The sequence below is a fragment of the Paroedura picta genome, chromosome 13 (assembly GCF_049243985.1).
Source record: "Paroedura picta isolate Pp20150507F chromosome 13, Ppicta_v3.0, whole genome shotgun sequence".
In the NCBI taxonomy this organism is placed as follows: domain Eukaryota; kingdom Metazoa; phylum Chordata; class Lepidosauria; order Squamata; family Gekkonidae; genus Paroedura; species Paroedura picta.
The window spans coordinates 22,907,775-22,927,403 of NC_135381.1; the positions used below are offsets into that span (position 1 = coordinate 22,907,775).

The following is a 19,629-nucleotide window of genomic DNA, read 5'->3' on the forward strand; positions in this document are numbered from 1 at the left end:
CCTGATCTTGTGTATTCATCTGCAATAAAGTATGGATCGTTTTGTGAGGTCATCCGCTCCCTCTTTTGTTTTTGTAAGGGTCAGTTATAAAGGCATTGGAGTTAGGTTTCTCATAAAGTGAAGACAGGAAAATGAATCACTGCACGTCAGTGTGATTCTATACAGAGTTACTCCATTTACTAAAATGGGTGGAGTTCAACTAGAGGAATTCCACTCCTGGTATGCCCCCCCTCACCAGTTGCCAAGAGAGACCCTATATATATATAAGGTGACCAGGGCCCATTCCGCACACATAGGCTAATGCACTTTCAATGTGCTTTGGCAGCTGGATTTTCCTGTGCAGAACAGGAAAATCTACTTCTAAAGTGCATTGAAAGTGCATTATCCAATGTGTGCAGACTGGGCCCAGATTTTAACATTGGTAAAATGGGACACCATTGACTGGGGAGGGGGGAGGAGGTGTATTTAGGTCTGGGACAGTAGTGGTTAAGAACAACATCCTCTGATCTGGAGAACTGGGTTTGATTCCCCACTCCTCCACATGCAGACAGCTGGGTGACCTTGGGCTAGTCTTACTCCTGTCAGAGCTGTTCTTGGAGAACAGTTCCCTCAGAACTCTCTCAGCCCCACCTATCTCGCAAGGTGTCTGTTGTGGGGAAAGGAAGGGAAGGCGATTATAAGCCACCTTGAGACACCTTCGGGTAGTGAAAAGTGGGGTATAAAAACCAACCTTCCTGATTTTCCAATTAATCTCCTCCATGTCCCAATTGGCAACTTCCTGTTCCTTTGAGCACAATTCGTCTCTGCTTGCCTCCAGAACAGACAGAATGAACAGACTGTTAGGACTTGCTGCCTCTCTTCTTTCTATACAAAGTTGTTTCTCTCATAATTAAACTATTTTATTCTTTTAAATAGGCTGGTGCCTCGCCCTCTTTGCAAATTTGAACTCTGCCAACACTTGGCTCAGTATCTCCTGTACTACAGGTGAGAGGGAGGCACCTCAGAGGAGCCCTTTCCTTGCTTCTTTGCATAAAGGTAAATGTATTTCCTGTGCAAGCACCAAGTCATGTCTGACCCTTGGGGTGACGCCCTCCAGCGTGTTCATGGCAGACTCAATACGGGGTGGTTTGCCATTGCTTTCCCCAGTCATTACCATTTACCCCCCAGCAAGCTGGGTACTCATTTTACCGTCCTCGGAAGGATGGAAGGCTGAGTCAACCTTGAGCCGGCTGCTGGGATTGAACTCCCAACCTCATGGGCAGACAGCTTCAGACAGCATTTTTGCTGCCTTACCACGCTGCACCGGCTTAATTTGATCCATGATGCAAACCCAGATCAATGGCTCATGGGATCAATGACACACCTGGGCCATGCTGAAAGGAGATGTAATTATGACAAGTGTTCTTAAGCCCTGCCAGTTGTCGTTACTAATCCTACCTTCAATTTAGAAATTATCCAAGTGGTTAGAAATGTGGGGAACAGAGTGGTTATATTTAAAAAGAGAAGGAAGGTTGTTGTTGTTAGTTGCAAAGCCATGTCCGACCCATCGTGACCCCATGGACAATGATCCTCCAGGCCTTCCTGTCCTCTACCATTCCCCGAAGCCCATTTAAGCTCACATGGAGAAGAAGAACGGTAGTCCAACTTAACGGGGAAGGATTCCCACCTGACTGGAAATTCCTATGAGCAGTTGCTGAAGCATCACATTTAGCAGTGTTTATTCTTAATGGATGCTCCTCAGATTACCTAGAAAACATTGTTCTTCTTCCCTCACACCACTCTGCTGGAAAGGTTAGCAAAGCATCCCCACCCCCAGCAAATAGACAAACACAACTTCAGGAGTTGTGAAGGAGGATGAAAACAAGCTTGTGCTCTTTTGACAAATGCGACATGTGCCGGTCAAATCCAAAGGGTTGACCCCTTGAGGCCCACAGAGCTTATTTCAATGGGATATCCTGAAAACAAACACACACACAACCCAACACCAACGCCAACCCTTTTTATGTTAGATAACAAATGTATTTATTAACACATTACAATTATTGTTATTATGAAGTGTTCCCTGTCAGAACAAAAACTCTTCTCTGGTTCTATGAGATGCTGGCCAAAGGACTCTGGATTGCCTCATACTTTCTCATGTGACAGAGACCTAGAAAGAGGAAGACTGGAGTTAAAAGTCAGTTAAGGGTCCAACCGGGCAAGGGAGAGAAATATACTACCTGAGGTAGAATATGCCATGTGAGGACAACAGTTCACATTCCTTCTGTGGCTGCCATGAAGAGAAGAAGAAGAGTTGGTTCTTATATGCCGCTTTTCCCTACCCGAAGGAGGCTCAAAGTGGCTTACAGTTGCCTTCTCTTTCCTCTCCCCACAACAGACACCCTGTGAGGTGGGTGAGGCTGAGAGAGCTCTGATATCACTGTTCTGTCAGTACAGGTTTATCAGTGCCATGGCGAGCCCAAGCTGGTTGCATGTGGGGGAGCGCAGAATCAAACCCAGCATGCCAGATTAGAAGTCCACAATCCTAACCACTACACCACACTGGCTCTTGAACACAAAGGTTAACTCCCTTACCCAGAGCTATGCCCTGATCCTTTATGGATTTTACTGTTAGGGTTACCAGCTGTGGGTTGGGAAATACCTGGGGACTTTGGGGGTGGGAGCTGGGAGTGCGTAGGATTTGGTGTGAGGAGGGTCTGCAGTGGAGTCTAATGCTCTGAAGTCCATCTTCCAAAGTGGCCATTTTCTCCAGGGGAACTGATCCCGATTGCCTGGAGATGAGCAATGATTTCAGGGGATATCCACAAAGAGGCTTGTTTTGCAGTCTATCAATCATTAATTTCCCTGTCCCCGAGTTGACAGATTCACACACAAGTGTGATGCCCTGCACAAAAACAAAAGAGAAAAAAAAGAGAAAAAAAAAAGAAAATGAAAAAGAGAAATAACAGGCAGGGCAGTAGGCTCTAAGCCAGTAATTGTACAAGATCCTGATTTGTTTTCATTCTACCATATTCAAATATTGTTCAAGAGAGGCTGAAAAAAAATATTTAGATGCTCACCTGAATATGCCAACTGAAAACACCATTTATGCCCAATCACAGTACAACTATTATAGCCAAGCCACAGATGCACAAAGGGAAACGAGGCAGGAAAATTGCGGTAATATTGATGTTTTCCCTCACAGAGAAGAAACAGCCCTGCTTAGCGAGATTGGTCACAGTGGCTTTGGGTCACAGCAGGGCTACAACATCTGGATTGAGAGAGAATTGCTGCTGAACTTCAGAGTGATGCTTTGCAAACGGGAACAGTGGAAGGGTGAAAGAAAAACTAGCTGATGTCCAGCACAAACCCCAAGACTTTCTTGATTCACCACAGTAGGAAGTTGTGTAGGGCTAGCTGTCATACCTGGGAGAACGTAGGTGACAGTCTAGAGCAGGGGTGGCCAAACTGTGGCTCTCCAGATGTCCTACAATTAATATGAGCCCCTGCCAGCATGGTATGCAGAAAGGCATAGATTCAGTCCCTGGAATGTCCAGTCCAAAGGATCTCAAGTATCAGGTATTAGAAAAGACTTCTTTTTCATGTTTGGAAAACTGCTGTTTGCCAGGGTATGGAGTCCTAAGCTGGCTGGACCACTTATCCGAATAAGACAGGGTCAGACGACTGAATTGTGAGGAACAGCAGATAAAATTCTAGGCATGAAATAGCCGGCCTAGTTTGAATGCTGAGGTCCTCAAAGAATGCTTGACTTGGAAAGATGATATATATGCTGAATTGCATGGAATTGGGTCCAGTGTGATGTGGTAGATAAAGGGCCTAATGAACAGTGGGGACATTGGATTTAAATACCCCTTGGACCATGAACATCACTGCATGCAGGTTCATTAGGCAAGCACACGCCATCATGACTGCCGTGACCACCTGCAGGCTGCATGCCAGATTTGCTTGTGTCACCATGGTCAGCACTGAACAACAGGAAAGAAGGGGTGGCAGCAATGACATGTCAGGTTTTTGGGGGGCTACTAGCAAGCAGTGGTGTGTTGGGTCTGTAAAGAGACTGCTGGTGAGCCTGGTGACCAAGATCAGGTTGGAAGGATTTAAAGGAGCAGAACACCAGTTGCTTAAAGAGAAATAGCCTTAGTGAGAATTGAGACAACTTTGTAAAGAGAGAGGAAGGAGAGAGTCCTAGCAGTCTAATGACTAACTGTTCTTCATCTGGAGACAAGCAGGGAGGAAGTGTGCTCAGAGAAGCCAAAAGTCTCCGCTTGAACCAATCAGAAGATTATTTGAAAAATGTTCCTGGTCTAAATATGCTAACTACATATCTCTTCTCATCTCCCATGTAAGATATTATTCTTGTATGCTGTTGAATCATGTATGCTACAGATCATACAAATTGCATGAGAAATGGGTAAATGAACAGAGTCCTCTCATAGGACTCATAGGCAGCGGGTAGGGCAGTGAGGTGTGGCTCACTGATAGAGCATCTGCCTGGCATACAGAAGGTCCCAGATTCAATCCCTGGCATCTCCAGCTAGAGGATCTGGCTGGCAGTAGGTGATATGAAAGGCATCTTCCCAAAGACCCACTGCCAGCCTGAGTAGACAATGCTGATTTTGATGGGCTAATCAATACCTTCATCAAGCTGATAATCAATTAATCAACTGGTGATTTGGTTAACAAGTTTTTAATCAGGCGGCTAAGCATTATAATCCCATTAAATTTTGGGGCTGTCCTTATGGCAGCGGTTCTCAACCTGGGGGTCAGGACCCCTTTGGGGGTTGAACGACCCTTTCACAGGGGTTGCAGCAGGGCAAGCAGCTTGGCCGGGGGAGGGGCACCATCTACACAACAGCCTTGCAGGGTAGATCGAGATAGAGTTTGTCTGGCGCAGCGGAAAAGAGTGAGATCGACATGGTGGGACAAGAGACTGATCTGAACTGAGAAACCCTGGGGGAAAAAACAATTTATCTACAATCCTGAACAATGGATCTTCACGCCATTGGTCAGTTTTGGTTTAATTTCTGTGAAAGAACACTTGCATAATTTTATGGTTGGGGGTCACCACAACATGAGGAACTGTATGAAATGTTTGCGGCATTAGGAAGGTTGAGAGCCACTGCCGTATGGGGATCCTCTAGGGCTGCTTCCTATCTTGAGTCCCTCTGAACCCAGTGGGTTACCATCAAGGGAACTAGTGAGTGGAAAGTTCACCTTCATTAAGCTCACTAGAGCTTGTGCAGGAGAACTTCTGTATTCAACCGAGCTTGAATCAAATGTTCCAGAAGGAAGGAAGTCACTTCCCTCACCCTCCCAGTGCTTTGGGTCTATGGGCTGTAAGAGCTAATTAAGGTTGCCTTTAGACAATGGGTCAGCCTATTGAAGGAAGACAGAGAATGCCAGAGGAGGCTCGTAAAGCTTTTTGTCATTCTAAAAATCCAGAGAAGTTCCTGTAAATCGAGAAGTTCCTCTCCAGCTGATGTCATAACAAATAATCTCCTTCTCGTTGCTTGCTTAGTCACAAAGTTTTAAACCACAACTTTGAGCAGCTTCTCCTAACACTTCTACCGCGTTTTTCATCCATCCAGGAAGTCCTTAGTGATCACTAGATTTAAATCTGGTCCAAGAAGCAGTATAACACGGCCAGGGCATAATAAAAAAAGCCTTTACAAGTGCGCCAAAGTTCTGTGGGAAAACGACAACTGCCCAGTAGGAGAATGAAGACTGAGGTAGACAGAAAGACCGTTTATGCACTGGGAACTTCACTGCCCCAGCTCTCATGCAGGAGTACAAATCGGCGGCAGATGAGGTGCACCGGGCCAAATGCTCCCTCATGTGGGTGCAGGAAGAGGTGGGGCAACCTGCTATGACTAAAACTCCAGCCTGCAGCACAGCATGAAACCTCCAGTGCATAAACGGTCAAAATGATTACTCCGAGAAACCAAGTCCCAGAACAAAAACAAGTATTGGTTGAAGAGAGAAATTCTGGGGATTTTTCCCCCCTCCCAGAGTTCTGCATTGAAGACGGATTAAACGTTCTAATCATCATTTGAAAACTAAAGATATCTGAGGCGGTCCCAAGTGAAAAATCAAACTGATTTTTGATGGACGGAAAACAAAACAAAAGGCAAGCCAAGATACCTGTTGACTTTGGAAGAGCCAAAGGATCTTCACTGTGAACTGTGATCCAGAGCCTGCTATGTTTAATTGGAGGTTTGAAAGCCTTCTGGGTGGGGTGGGGGAATGGAGGTGATTGTTCCATAAAATTGCCTGGATCCTACCAGAGAAGACCACTGGAAAGGCTATATTGATGATTCCAGGACTATGAAGGCTGGAGGCTGTAGTGAGGAAGGAGATGTGATGAGACAGAATGGAAAAACGGGCAGAATCCAACTCAGTCGGTGTGGATTGATAGATACGGCCCCAGCAGTGGTGCTGAATGTGCAGGACTCCTCAGTAATTTATTTTATCAGCAATGCTAGCGCCAGAGCTTTGTGCAAGTCTGGCCTATGCTTCATCCTGTAAATGAGTTGTGGATAAAAGCAGTTTTGACACCATGAGCAAATAACAATTTGCATGTAGGAACCCATGATAGTGAAACTGAAATAAAACTGGTCTAAGTTTGTAGGATGGCTATGCCCTGCAGGCTAGTTTAGATGGACAGAATTGGGTTGGGAGGAGGGAAGAGGGAGAAATGATAAAAAATGCACAATGAAAGAACAAAGGGTCGAGATGAATTAGCGCTGCCACTCGGATACAACTTTAAGGTGAGTCTCAAAGGGAGGTCTTTGGGAAAAGATGAACGACTTAATCACGAGGAAATAGCTCTAAAAGTTGCTTTTCTTCTTTTGCTAAGTTTAAAACTGGGAAGGAGGCTAGATTTCGAAGCAGAAACAATCAGTATATTTCGCCATTCTTTGGGGCCTGTCTCCAAACACAAAGAGCAACTTTTATTGGTCAACACTATATTTGAATGATTACATGACACCAGCATTTGCCTGACAGATACGTTGCCTTTTTTTTTTTGAACAACAACAAAAAGCTAGACGAAATTCATGTTCAAAGTGTATTTTAAAGCAAGAATATTTCTCCGCTCTAACTGGGTAGGAAAATCAATATCTTGTTTTCAGAGGTGTAAATGTGGCCGTCTCTTGAAAGTGCCCCAGTCAGTTTACGACACGTCCAGCAGCTGCTTCCTTCCACGATTCCCAGGCTACCGGGATTGACAAGGGAGGGATCAACTAATGTGCCCCTTTGGCATTGTGCACTGGCCATTGTTCCTGCAGCTGAGACCCTCTGCTTCTATTTGCTTTCTCCCACATGCATTATTCAATAGCACAGGAAAAGGCCAAGAACCTCTTTCATTCAGGAATTCTGTATTAAAATAATCAATTTCAAACTGGAGCTGGGGAGGAGAAAGTTGGCTACTGGTCGAGTGCTTTAATAAGACACCCGTCTTCGCCATTTGCATCGGAATTATGCAGCAGGGCAATAATATTGGAAGATTTTTTTTGTTTTGCTCAAGAGAACAGCATGGACTCTTCTCCCTTCTTTAAAAAAATGTTAGTCTTGGATCAGGAGAGTCTGCAAGGAAGTCAGCGCTTTCTCTTGTTGGCCCACTTCTTGAAGGATATTTCCTGAAATGGGGAGAGAAAGTCAGAGAGCTCGTTTCTGTTGAAGAAGATCCAGACCACACGAGAATGTGTAAGGGCTGAAAGAGGTCTAATTAATTCAAGCAGTCTGGCAAAAGGAGAACTGGGAAAATGAGTTGTTGGTGATGATTCATACCACCACCACCAACAGCAACAACGAAAAAGTCTTTATAGAGTCCTTTAAAGCAGAGATAGTCAACCTGTGGTCCTCCAAATGGCCATGGACTACAATTCCCATGAGCCCCTGCCAGCAAATACTGGCAGGGGCTCATGGGAATTGTAGTAAATGAACATCTGGAGGACCACAGGTTGACCACCACTGCTTTAAAGTCAGTGGTTGGGTTCCGAGCAGCAACTCCCCAGGGTATCAGGTCTTTCATATCACCTACAGCTCTATGTTTCCGTTGGTCTATATGTTTCTACCATCAGGCAAGATGTGATACAAGACCATTGTAAGTCATTTTCAGGCAGCATTAACCTCCTAGCATACACCTGACCCCATGAAGCTGTCTTCTACTGGGGCAGACCAGGTATCTATCCAGGACAGAATTTGTCTGCTCTGACTGGCAGCAACTCTCCAGGGCATCAGGTCTTTCGTATCACCTATAGCTTGTTCCTTTAACTGGAGATGATGGGGACTGAAAATGGGACATTCTGTGTGCAAAACAAATCATAGATGGGGAAGGAAGTGGATGTTGATAATGGCCTGACAAAGGCCAGTTACTGAGTTCGTGGCTAGGATAAGAATTTGAACCCAGAACTTCCCGATTCAGCTTCTTAGTTATTGTGCTAGAGTTGCCTCTTACTATACAAGTTCTCTCATGCAAATGACAGCCTCCGCTATAAGCAAGCATGATAAAATCAACATAATGAAAGTTGTCACTTTATACTACAGGTACACTGTCCTTTGTGGTGATAAGAATTAGCACAAAAGAGAAATATATTTATTTATGTGGTTGCCAGCCTCTCTCCTTCTGACTGGCTGTGGGTTTCCAAGGGCAGAGTCTGCAATTACTTTGTTTATTCCATTGTCAATCCTGTTGAATTCAGATCAGTTTGAACTCAGGTCTTCCTCCCCCCCCCCCATTGAAACAGAAAACTGTTCTGCACATGGTTAGGGTAGTTCAGAAGGGTAGTTCAGAAGGTAGTTCAGAAGCCTCTTTCTTTCTTTTCTTGAAGGGGGGGGGAGAGGAGCCAAGCAGGGTGCCTCTTTCTTTTCTTGGGGTCGGGGAAAGGATCGAAGAAGGCAGAGGAGGGAGAATAAAAATCCAAGACCGACAGAAGTTGGAAGAAATTAGTGGCTTCTCCTTTAAGGCAAGCTTGTCACATGTCCAACTTTGGCCAATTAGGGGTTCTCTACCACGGAGCAAAGCCCAGATTCAAAACAGCCTGCTTTCTCAATTCGATTTTAAAAATATTGAGCATTAAAAGCACTCTAAGATATCTCACAATAAAGGTAGGGTCACTCCGGATCAATCCTTCTTGTTGCAGAAGGAAAATTTTAATCGCCCCAAATCAAAATGGAAATCGCATTCTGTGTAGACGGCAGGGACTGAATCGACCTGGGATTGGAATAAAAGCTCTGTGCAGTTTACACCCAGGTCTCAAGGAAAGGACTTTTTCTGCTTTGATACCTGCTGGGAGAATGAGCCTTCTGCATGTGCTGTGCCACTGAACACTAGCAAATCTCTAATTATGCAGCAGAGCATGCAGCAAGGGATTGTGGTCGATCACATTTCCCCACTTCCTAGCATCCACTGGGTGATGTTGGGGCTGTTTGGGGACAGGGTACCTAAAGGACTGTCTTTTCTCATATTATCTCACCCACCAGTTAAGAGCTGACTCTTAAGCCCTGCTCTCTGTGGCCATGCACTCAGTGGTAGTGACTAGAGATAAGACGTTTTTGGTGGTGGCATCTCACCTCTAGAACAACCACCCCATGAGACGCACTTCCTCACTAGCTTATTTTCTTTTCAGCACTGAGCTAAAACACTTTTTTTTAATCCAGGCTTTTAATTAGGGGCTTTATCTTAACAGCTTTCTGTTTTCTCTATCTGTTTTGTTTTATTGCTCATTGGCTGCTTATATCTAGATGCACTGTGGTTTTTAATTGTAAGCCACCTTGAGCAGAAATATGAAGAGGCATCATAGAAATATCCTAACTAGGCAAATATAGTTCATATAAGGCAAGTGAGGACACAGGGACAGGACTGTAATGTTGAGAAGCCAGAAAAGGTGTTCTTGATCCTTATGACACACGCCCTCTGCTGGCATGGGAGCTGCAAACTTACCCTGCGGCCATCTGTAGCAAGGGCGCTGCAATGTAGCAGAAAGGCAGCTAGCAGATCCTCTCTGTAGTGGTCTGTCCTTCTGGGGCAGAGAGTGAAGTGTCTAAATCTAGCAGCAGCTATAAACCTCTGCTCAAGACTTTGTATGGGACAGGCAGGATTTGTAAAGCAAAAATGTGAATGGAGCCTTTGCAGCTGCCTTCCTAAGTACGCTGCCTACATTGCAGGTCCTGGCAGCCAGAGTTACATTTATTTGTTTGTTTGTTTGTTTGTTTGTTTGTTTGTTTGTTTGTTTGTTCATTTATATGCCGCCCTCCCTGAAGGCTCAGGGTGATTTACATGAAACAACAAAATGGTACAGGTAACATCATTCTGGTAACGGTAAGGTAGTAACAACAACAATAACATTAACATAATAACAATAACAACAATTAAAGGAAGGTGAAACTGCAAGTACCTTAGCTCAGCCCGTACTGAGACCCAGTGGGTTGGGTGGACTTGTTAACAGTCATGGTAGGAGGGGAGGGTTTGGGGGCCAATTGGAAGCGATGGATAGTTCGAGCTCAACCAAATGCCTGGTGGAAGAGCTCCCTTTTGCAGGCCCTGCAGAACTGTTTAGGTTCTGTCAGGGCCCTGATCTCCTCTGGGAGCTCGTTCCACCAGGTGGGGGCCAGAATGGAAAAGGCTCTGGCCCTGGTTGAGGTCAAGCGAGCTTCCTGGGGGCCAGGGACCACCAGGAGGTTGGAGGAGGTTGAGCGCAAGGCTCTTTGAGGGGTGTAGGTGGAGAGGCGATCCCTCAGATATACTGGGCCCAGGCCGCATATAGCCTTGATGTCTCTCTCAGTTTTGAGTCCCCCTTCCTGCGGAGGTTCACCAAAGAATGAGTCTTATTATACCTGTGGCAATATTATAATATTTGCAGCTTGAGAAATGCAAGCACTACTTTTCAGCAGTACTTTTAAAATGTTCTTTTGGTGTAGTGGTTAGGCATGCCGGGTTCGATTCTGCACTCCCCCACATGCAGCCAGCTGGGTGACCTTGGGCTCGCCACGGCACTGATCAAACTGTTCTGACCGGGCAGTGATATCAGGGCTCTCTCAGCCTCACCTACCTCACAGGGTTTCTGTCGTGGGGAGAGGAAAGGGAAGGCAATTGTAAGCCACTTTGAGACTCCTTCGGGTAGAGAAAAGCGGCATATAAGAACCAACTCTTCTTCTTCTTCTTCTAACTTCCTTTCTTCTATAGCTGGGGAGAAGGGCTGGCTGAATATATATTTTAGCCTTCCCCCCCTCCGTGGGGAATGTTTTAAACCCCTTTATGGCGCAGAGTGGTAAGGCAGCAGACATGCAGCCTGAAAGCTCTGCCCATGAGGCTGGGAGTTCAATCCCAGCAGCTGGCTCAAGGTTGACTCAGCCTTCCATCCTTCTGAGGTCGGTCAAATGAGTACCCAGCTTGCTGGGGGGTAAATGGCAATGACTGGGGAAGGTACTGACAAACCACCCTGTATTGAGTATGCCATCAAAACGCTAGAGGACGTCACCCCAAGGGTCAGACATGACTCGGTGCTTGCACAGGGGATACCTTTACCTTGTTACCTTTGGCTGGAATTCCAAAAGCACAGTCACTACTACCAAGTGTACCCACCACTTCCACCGCATCTACCAGTTCTTCCCTATTGATGAGAATCAAGTCTCAAATAGCAGAGCCCCTGGTTCCACTCTCTACTTTCTGGGAAATGAAGCTGTTGGCAAGACAAGTTAAGAATTTAGCGGAGTTTGTATTTTTAGCAAAGTTGTTCTTCCAACAGATATCTGGGTAATTGAAGTCACCAATGACCACTGTTTTCCCCTTTTTTGAAAGTTGTGTAATTTGGTCTAGCAATATCTCATTCAAGTCCTCTGACTGGCTTGGTGGTCTATAATAGACCCCCACAATAATACCACTCTCATTTCCTACTCCTTTTATATTTACCCAAATACACTCAACTGAACTTTCATGCTCAGGTACCTGTATTTCTTCACAAGTATAAAGATTCTTAACATATATTGCTACACCTTCCCCCTTCTTTTCTTGTCTGTCCCTTTTGAATAGATTGTACCCCTCAATTCTAATATTCCAATTGTGAGTATTATCTCACCAAATACTCCTTCATTTTTCTGATTGTATAAACTCATTCTTTGAAAGCTGAGCAAATCAGATCCTGCACACGTTGGATAAGCAAATTTGTGAGCATCGTGCAGTGGGAGATGCTGGGTAGGAAGGGGGGGGGGGGAGAGAGAGAGAGAGAGAGTCCATGTCTGTACGTGTTTTTAGTGCTAATCTAAGCGCTGGACCAACTCCCAGTCCTTGGGTCACTTATAGACAAAGTTCCCATTGTGAAACTGGGGCTAAGATGGCAGCCTCTTAGCACTGCTTTGAAAGTATGCATTTTTAAAAGAAAACTTGTGTATGCATAAGCCTCTTATTTAATGAATGACTCCCTTTGTATTTACATGTTCCACGATCCATGGAACAAATAGGGCTTAGTCACTGAAGAGTGAAAACTTGGAGTCCTTCAGGGAAAAAGACAAAAAGAAGAGGAAAGGGGAGGGGGGAGGAAAGAAAATTCAAACAGAGGCAGATCTTTTCGAGAGGTGGCAAAAAATGGTGTTCCAAGTTTAGTCTTACCTGATTCTGAGTACAAACTTATGGTGGAAGGATTTGACTCACTTTCCAATTCTTCAGGAAATGGAATGATGTTCCAGATACCAAAACTCCTCTGATATCCAGCAGGCTTGGTGGGGTTGAATTAATTATATCACAAATCAACTGGAAAGAGAGAGAGATGCATTGAAATGTGCAATTCAGCTGGTCTTACCCAAATCATTTGCTTGACATCTCCCCAATATTTATTTGAAGAAAACTGAGCCAGCTGAAAGATTTCAGGGGCCCTTGCCAAGGCAACCATCAGTTTGTCCCTGTAATTAGGATGCACAACCTGAGACTGCTTCTGACCTTTGTGGGTCCTCGGTGCAAACATGGTGGCCAGCAGCTGATCTTGGGTCCCTGATACATGGTGTTCCCATTGCTTTCTGGATCTTCCCATTTGAAACTTCTGTGGTTTCTTTTTTCATTGACATTTAATGTTGCTGCTCATATTGGGGTTTCTGAAAAATGGTATCGGGTCTCATGTTGTAGGACTGGTCAGGCTTCATAACCTCTGTGAGAAGCTGTGAAGGACTAGGATTTGGATTCCAGCTACAAACTGGTGAAACAGGATTTGGAACATAGCAATTTTAATGCAGGTGACTTATCCGGAAGTGTGAAATGGCGCAAATCAAGCAGATTTGAAGGGAATTTGTTGAACATTAGAATATGAGCCTGATTTAGCATGTATTTTTATTTGATTTTTTTTTAAATTACAAAAATAAAAACATAAAATTAGAATGTGGCAGGGTCAGATAAAATCCAAATATACTAAGTAGGATTTTTCCCCCTTCATTTTGGGAGGTTGTCACAAATTCCAAGTGAATTTTTGAAATAGATTGGTCCCCAGCTACTTTATAACAGTGGTTGAATTCCATATTAATTAGCAGCCAGTGGATTTTCTTAGGGGGCAAAATTACGAGGTGGCATTTCTCTTCGGAACCTGAAAGCTCTAAGTTATCATTTTCTTTTAATCCTCCATCTCAAAAGTGTGAATGATTTTTGTATTTCCATATTTCTCAAGAAGCACTTAATTTAATCTCAGCCCCATTTCTTTCAATAAGCTATTGTTGCCTCTTTTAAAGCTGCCCCTGCTCCCGCCTTCTGGTTCATATACCCATGAAATTGGTTTAATGAAGCATAAAAGTATGAAGTATTAACAACAGTGGAATTCGGGTGGTAGCTCTTCATTTTTCAGGGGCACTCACATTTTCAAGCTAATTTATAAAATCAGCGCACAAATGATTTTTATCACAGCCATAACATCAGTATAAATGACTGCCTTTTCTGGGACACGGCAGTCTGTCAAACACTTGAAATGATATCTATTAGTCAAGATAGAGGGGGAGTGGGAGGGGAGGAGGAACCTCCCAAAACGATGGTGGTGTGAGACTAAGCACCTAACTGGCGACAACTCTCGGAATGATTTTTTTTTTTTGCTTAACTGAAGTTGGTTTTAGGCCTAGAGTGGCAAGTGAAACAAAAAACAAACCAAACAAAGCGCTTTGTTAAGCATATAGCAAAGAGATTGGGGTTCCTAGTCTCCAGGTACACATGGAAATCTAGAATTACAACCTATCTCCAGACTACAGTGATCAGTTCCCTTGGAGCAGGGGTAGTCAAACTGCGGCCCTCCAGATGTCCATGGACTACAATTCCCAGGAGCCCCCTGCCAGTGAATGCTGGCAGGGGGCTCCTGGGAATTGTAGTCCATGGACATCTGGACGGCCGCAGTTTGACTACCCCTGCCTTGGAGGAAATGGCTGCTTTGGGGGGCATTATATCTGACTGAGTCCCTTCCTCTCCCCAAACTCTAGTAGCCCCAGCTCTGCCCCCAAATCTTCAGGAATTTCCCAACCCACAATTGGCAATCTACAACAGGACCGTTATGAGTCAATTCAGTTCAACAGATTGCTCTACCCTCGGTGACTGAAAAGCCTCCCTGAACTGTGGAAAATTTAACAAGTACCACAACAACAATTTTGTTTTTACCCCAAAATGACTCCTAAAGTAGCTAACTAAAAAAACCTGAACAAATGTCATTATAATTTAGTGTGTTCCATAAAGAGAGCATTCTCAGCTAGTACTGAATTCAGGCAAGCAGGGACAGTGGAGTGATATCTCACTACTTCTCTCCTTCTCTCCTATGGCTTCATAACTGAGATAAGAAATGGGGGGGGGGGCTCGGGGAAATAATCAACCTTTTCCTCTCAATGGGAGAATTCTCCTCTCAATGGGAGGATCACAAAGACCATAAGAAATCCCATGATAGTTGCTAATGTCTCCAGGAAAACTGCTGCAGGTTGATGAAATATCTCTAGTCCTAACCTATCCCACACATAGATAGCCCCTGGAGACAGCAATCCCGACAGCACGGGTGGCCAAACTGGGGGCCATTTCGCACAGCTTCAAAATAGCACAATGGTTGCTAATTGAAAACGCTACTAATTTGCCTTAACGCACGACGTCGCAGACAATCTGCAACACTCCTGAAACCAATCAGCAAAAAGCGCTTCGTTGTAGCGCTTTTAGGGGAATCCAGAAAAGTGGATTTACCCTCCGGATAGCGATACACTCCTGCAACCAATCTGCAACACTAGCGCTAAAGACCTGTGCGTTACCATTGTTGCGGGTTCTTCAAAGTCCCTCCTCCTGAGCCTGTCCTCCAAACTTCCGGCGAAGCGATCGCCATTTTTTTTCTCCGAGCGAGCGGGGATAAACGCACCAGTGAGCCTCTTTCTGTTTAGAGGCTTCCCTGGCTTCAGTCCTTCACCTTTAGTCACTAAGCACAAACCACATAAAAGCCCGTTTGCTGAAATAAAGTCCCTTTATTTTTTACACATTAATTCAGCCGAAAATCGGGCCCGTGAAAGGGGGGGGGGATTTTTTTTTTATCACTCGAGTCAGCGTGCCAACGATCATACAATCAAACGACAGCTCACATTAGGCAGCTGGATGGGTCTCTCCGTTGCAACGAATCTACCTAGATTCGTTGCTATGGGTCTGTTTTTTTTTTTTAAAAAAACCTTTCTTAAAGGGAAAGGGGCTGTTTGGGAGCATGCTAACGGCTGCCCATTGGCTGCTTGACGGCCAGGGGCGGGACGAGCTTGGCAATAGCGCTTCCTTTCTAGCGATTTCTGCCGAGACCGGAAGCCTGTGGGAAACGCTAAAAAACGCAACTGATTCCACTACAAAGGCAGGTATGCATAACGACGAATTCCACTATTTTAAATGGCGATTTTTCATTCCGCAAACAATTTGCAACAAAGATCCCCGTGCGTAAAGGCCCTGGTTTTCCAGATGTCTATGGACTACAACTCCCATGAGCCTCTTCCAGCATGTGCTGGCAAGGGCTGATAGGAATTGTAGTCTATGGAAATCTGGAGCCACCCCTGCCATAGACCATACGTCTCTTAAGATGCCATTCTATTGTTTCAAGAACTGGTGGGAATCACTATAGAAATATCTGGAGTATAACAAAACCAGGCTGATAGGCCTTCATTCTCCCTGACACATAAGACAGTGTTCAAAGTATGCTCAAAAGGACTAGAAGTAATTGTGCGATCTGGCATAAATAAGCAAAGCACACTGAACTTTTCTGAAGTCCTCATAATGAAACACACTTAGATACAGTATGAGAAATCCTTAAAGAGCCATGCACAAGGACAGTGTTTGTCTTCTGGAGATGCTGATATTTCTGCAAGCATGCCTAGATCTGGTGGGAAACGTGTGTAGTGATGGCACCTGGTGGGTGGTTGAGGGAAATGCTTGTAAATACAAGTCAGGTAGCCCAAGGAATCAGAAGAAAAAATTATTATATGAAAAAATGGAAATTGGGAAAAGACTTTTAGATTAGACCCACTCCAGCTGCTTTTTAAAGCAGATTTTTAAAAATAATTTTAGGGACAAGGCTGCTACATGTAGCCCATTGTTTCCTAACTATTAATTTTTAAATCAATTTATAAGATGCCCCCAATCAGCCAGGCAGTAAATTTTAGAAGAAGAAGAAGAGTTGGTTCTTATATGCCGCTTTTCCCTACCCGAAGGAGGCTCAAAGCGGCTTACAGTCGCCTTCCCTTTCCTCTCCCCACAACAGACACCCTGTGAGGTGGGTGAGGCTGAGAGAGTCCTGATATCACTGCTCGGTCAGAACAGTTTTATCAGTGCCGTGGCGAGCCCAAGGTCACCCAGCTGGTTGCGCGTGGGGGAGCGCGGAATCAAACCCGGCATGCCAGATTAGAAGTCCGCACTCCTAACCACTATAACAAACTGGCTCTTAGAAACTGGCTCTTAGAGAAAGTTTTCAATGAACTGAAAAAATTCACAATATAGACAACATTTGTATTGGACTGTTATTCTGGCTCCGGTTGATGTCTACTTTCAGTTCAATGGACAGCAGTGAGAAAAGAGTAGATTCAGCAGATATGTGTTCACTGAAGGTGTTTGAACCCCTAATCCAGCTACCCATAAAACAAATTCAACCCCATTTTCATTTTCTGAACAGTACTTCCATTTGCCACTAATCACAGCACCATACCAGATGTGGGGGGAGGGGGAGGAGGGAGCATTCCAACCCTATTCCCAGCTCCCATTGGTGTGAACTGTTTCATCAGAAGGGCTGCACCTGCTGGGCAGAGATAGAACTTTGCTTATACTCCTGAGCTCGATGGCAGGGCTGTGGAGGTGGTAGGGATGACAGTTCAGGTGGAACCTGTTGATCATCTCCAGTCTGTAGAGATCAGTTCACATACAGAAGATGGCTTTGGAGGGCGGACTCCATAGCATTCTACTACACTGAGGCCCACTCCTGACTATTAAAAAGTCTCCAAGTATTTCCCAACCCAGAGCTGTCCCAACCCTGTGTCCAATACATCATCAGATATCTACAACCTCTCCAAGAAGACTATCCTTCCCACTCAAAGACTCGCGGATCACTCTCCAACTTGAAGCAGCTGTTCAGCAGTAACAGTAGGCCATCCACTGGAGATATCAACGAAGGACTACCAATAAACCGTAATCATAACTTTGCTTCTCCACATGCTCAAGCAATGCAATAACAGGACTAAACAGCTTCAGCCATACCACCAAGGGCTCATTCTAGGGTTAGAATAATAGAATAATAGAGTTGGAAGGGACCTCATGGGTCATCTAGTGCAGTGGTCCCCAACCTTTTTATCACCGGGGACCGGTCAATGCTTGACAATTTTACTGAGGCCCGGGGAGGGGGGTAGTCTTTTGCCGAGAGACGTCGCCTCCACCGCCTGAGCCCTTGCTCCACTTGCCTTCCTGCCGGCCCCCCTGACTTCCCGCCACCCACTGGGGGATGCTGCCAGCAACAGCTACGCAGTGGCATGCCTAGGGGGAGCCTCACTAAAGGTGAGCCGGTGGCAGAGTGGCAGGGCAGCCCCCGAGGCAGCAGCCAGGGAGGAGAACGAGCCTCAGCCTGGTACTGACTGATCCACGGACCGGTACCGGTCTCCGTACCGGGGGTTGGGGACCACTGATCTAGTGTATACCACCCCGACATCACCCATTGTTTGGCCCCACCATTCAGGAGGGATGATGTGCACCTCTCCGGGTGGGGATGCAACTTATGGTTGCATGGTTTAAGGGCAGCCCTGTTAGGGTGGTCGCAGGGTCCCTGTGGAGCCTTTGGCACAGGATTCCAGTTTGCACACTAGAACCATGATGTCGGGGAGTCTCAATAAGAGACACACACAGAACAAGTGTGGCCTTACCCAGCTGAGGAGGCCAGGGGATCAGAACCAGGCAGTTGGGGTGGTCGAATGAGGTGGATGCCTGTCAACCATCACCAGACCGACTTCCCTGGAGAAGGATCTCTACAGCTTTGATCGGGTGGCCTAAGTACTTTCAGTGAAACAGGAAATAATCTACATTGGGTTTCATTTGATTTCTGGTTTGGGAGATATTTAGTGGCAGCGAGGACTGTCCGACCTTATAAAGCAAAAGTACAATAATATGATTCTCTTCTACTTTCTCCAGAAAGCAATGGTCAGGTTGTTATACTTGTTGAATTTTGTTTTGTATCAACCACCAATGATCGTGGTCCTTTGTTTGTGAGCTTTTTCTTTTATTTTCTATCAGTGGAGATCTTTGCATGAGTGTGGGATAAACAAACTGGTTTTTTTTCGCATCCCAAAAAGATTATTGCAGACCTGACTTTATAGTACTACTTAGAAGAATTAATGCAACTAGCAACTAAGATGAGCTCTGGAATTTGGTTTGGTGATTTTGCAAAAGAGCTTGGAATGGGAACACTGAAAGCTCATCTTTTACCTTTTTGTGCAAATAACTTGCTTTTTCCTTCATCAGCCAAACCTTCAAATACATGGCAGTCTGCTTAGCAATATTCAATCAGTGGTGGGATTAAAGGTGAAATCAGTCACACAAGGGGAACCTACTGCTGCTTCTCCCCAGTGTGGTTTCTCTAATCTCCCTCCAAGAGACAAAAGATCATAACTGATTTACTTCTGCTCCCTGGGGGACAATTTGCTGAAGCCTGAAGCAATCAGGAAACACACTGAATCACATTCATGCCCAGGGGAAGAGGGGACGTCCAAAAGACACAAGCTTTCTTCCTTTCCTTTTTAGTGATTTCTTGGGAGAGAATTTTGGCAGGTTTTTTTCCCCCCAGTGTCACCAATCTAAAATTGTTGCAGAAAACTTTCCAACTAATTGGAGATGGTTGGATTTCTACACTGGGGAGATGTGTTGGGTTTTTAAAGTCCCCATCGTATGTCATTTCTTTATGATCATCTGCTTATTAGTAATCAGAAAATATTTATAGTGCCAAACAAGATTAAAAATTATGGCCATGAAAAAAAAATGAAGCACATTCAAGTCCCACATATTTTGAGTTTGGAACTTATAATATGCCATTTTTTGGTTTCATTTTCATTTTCTCATGTTTAATCCAATTTCATGGTATTTTATATCACTTTTAAGTTATATACTATTGATGTGGAAATGCAGAAATGAACTAG

General features: G+C 44.9%; 1 long non-coding RNA gene across 4 annotated transcripts in view; it reads right to left on the reverse strand.

Moving 5' to 3' along the window:
* Nucleotides 1–2,060: 2,060 nt before the first annotated feature.
* The window catches only part of LOC143822740 (uncharacterized), an 85,998-nt gene continuing 68,429 nt past the window's right edge, over nucleotides 2,061–19,629 (reverse strand). For 2 of the 4 annotated variants that reach the window (XR_013226242.1, XR_013226245.1), the window contains 3 exons: nucleotides 12,608–12,748; nucleotides 2,642–2,884; nucleotides 2,061–2,149 (listed from right to left, as the gene is read on the reverse strand). This is a non-coding gene — a long non-coding RNA (uncharacterized LOC143822740). The other 2 variants (XR_013226243.1, XR_013226244.1) reach the window with 2 other exon arrangements.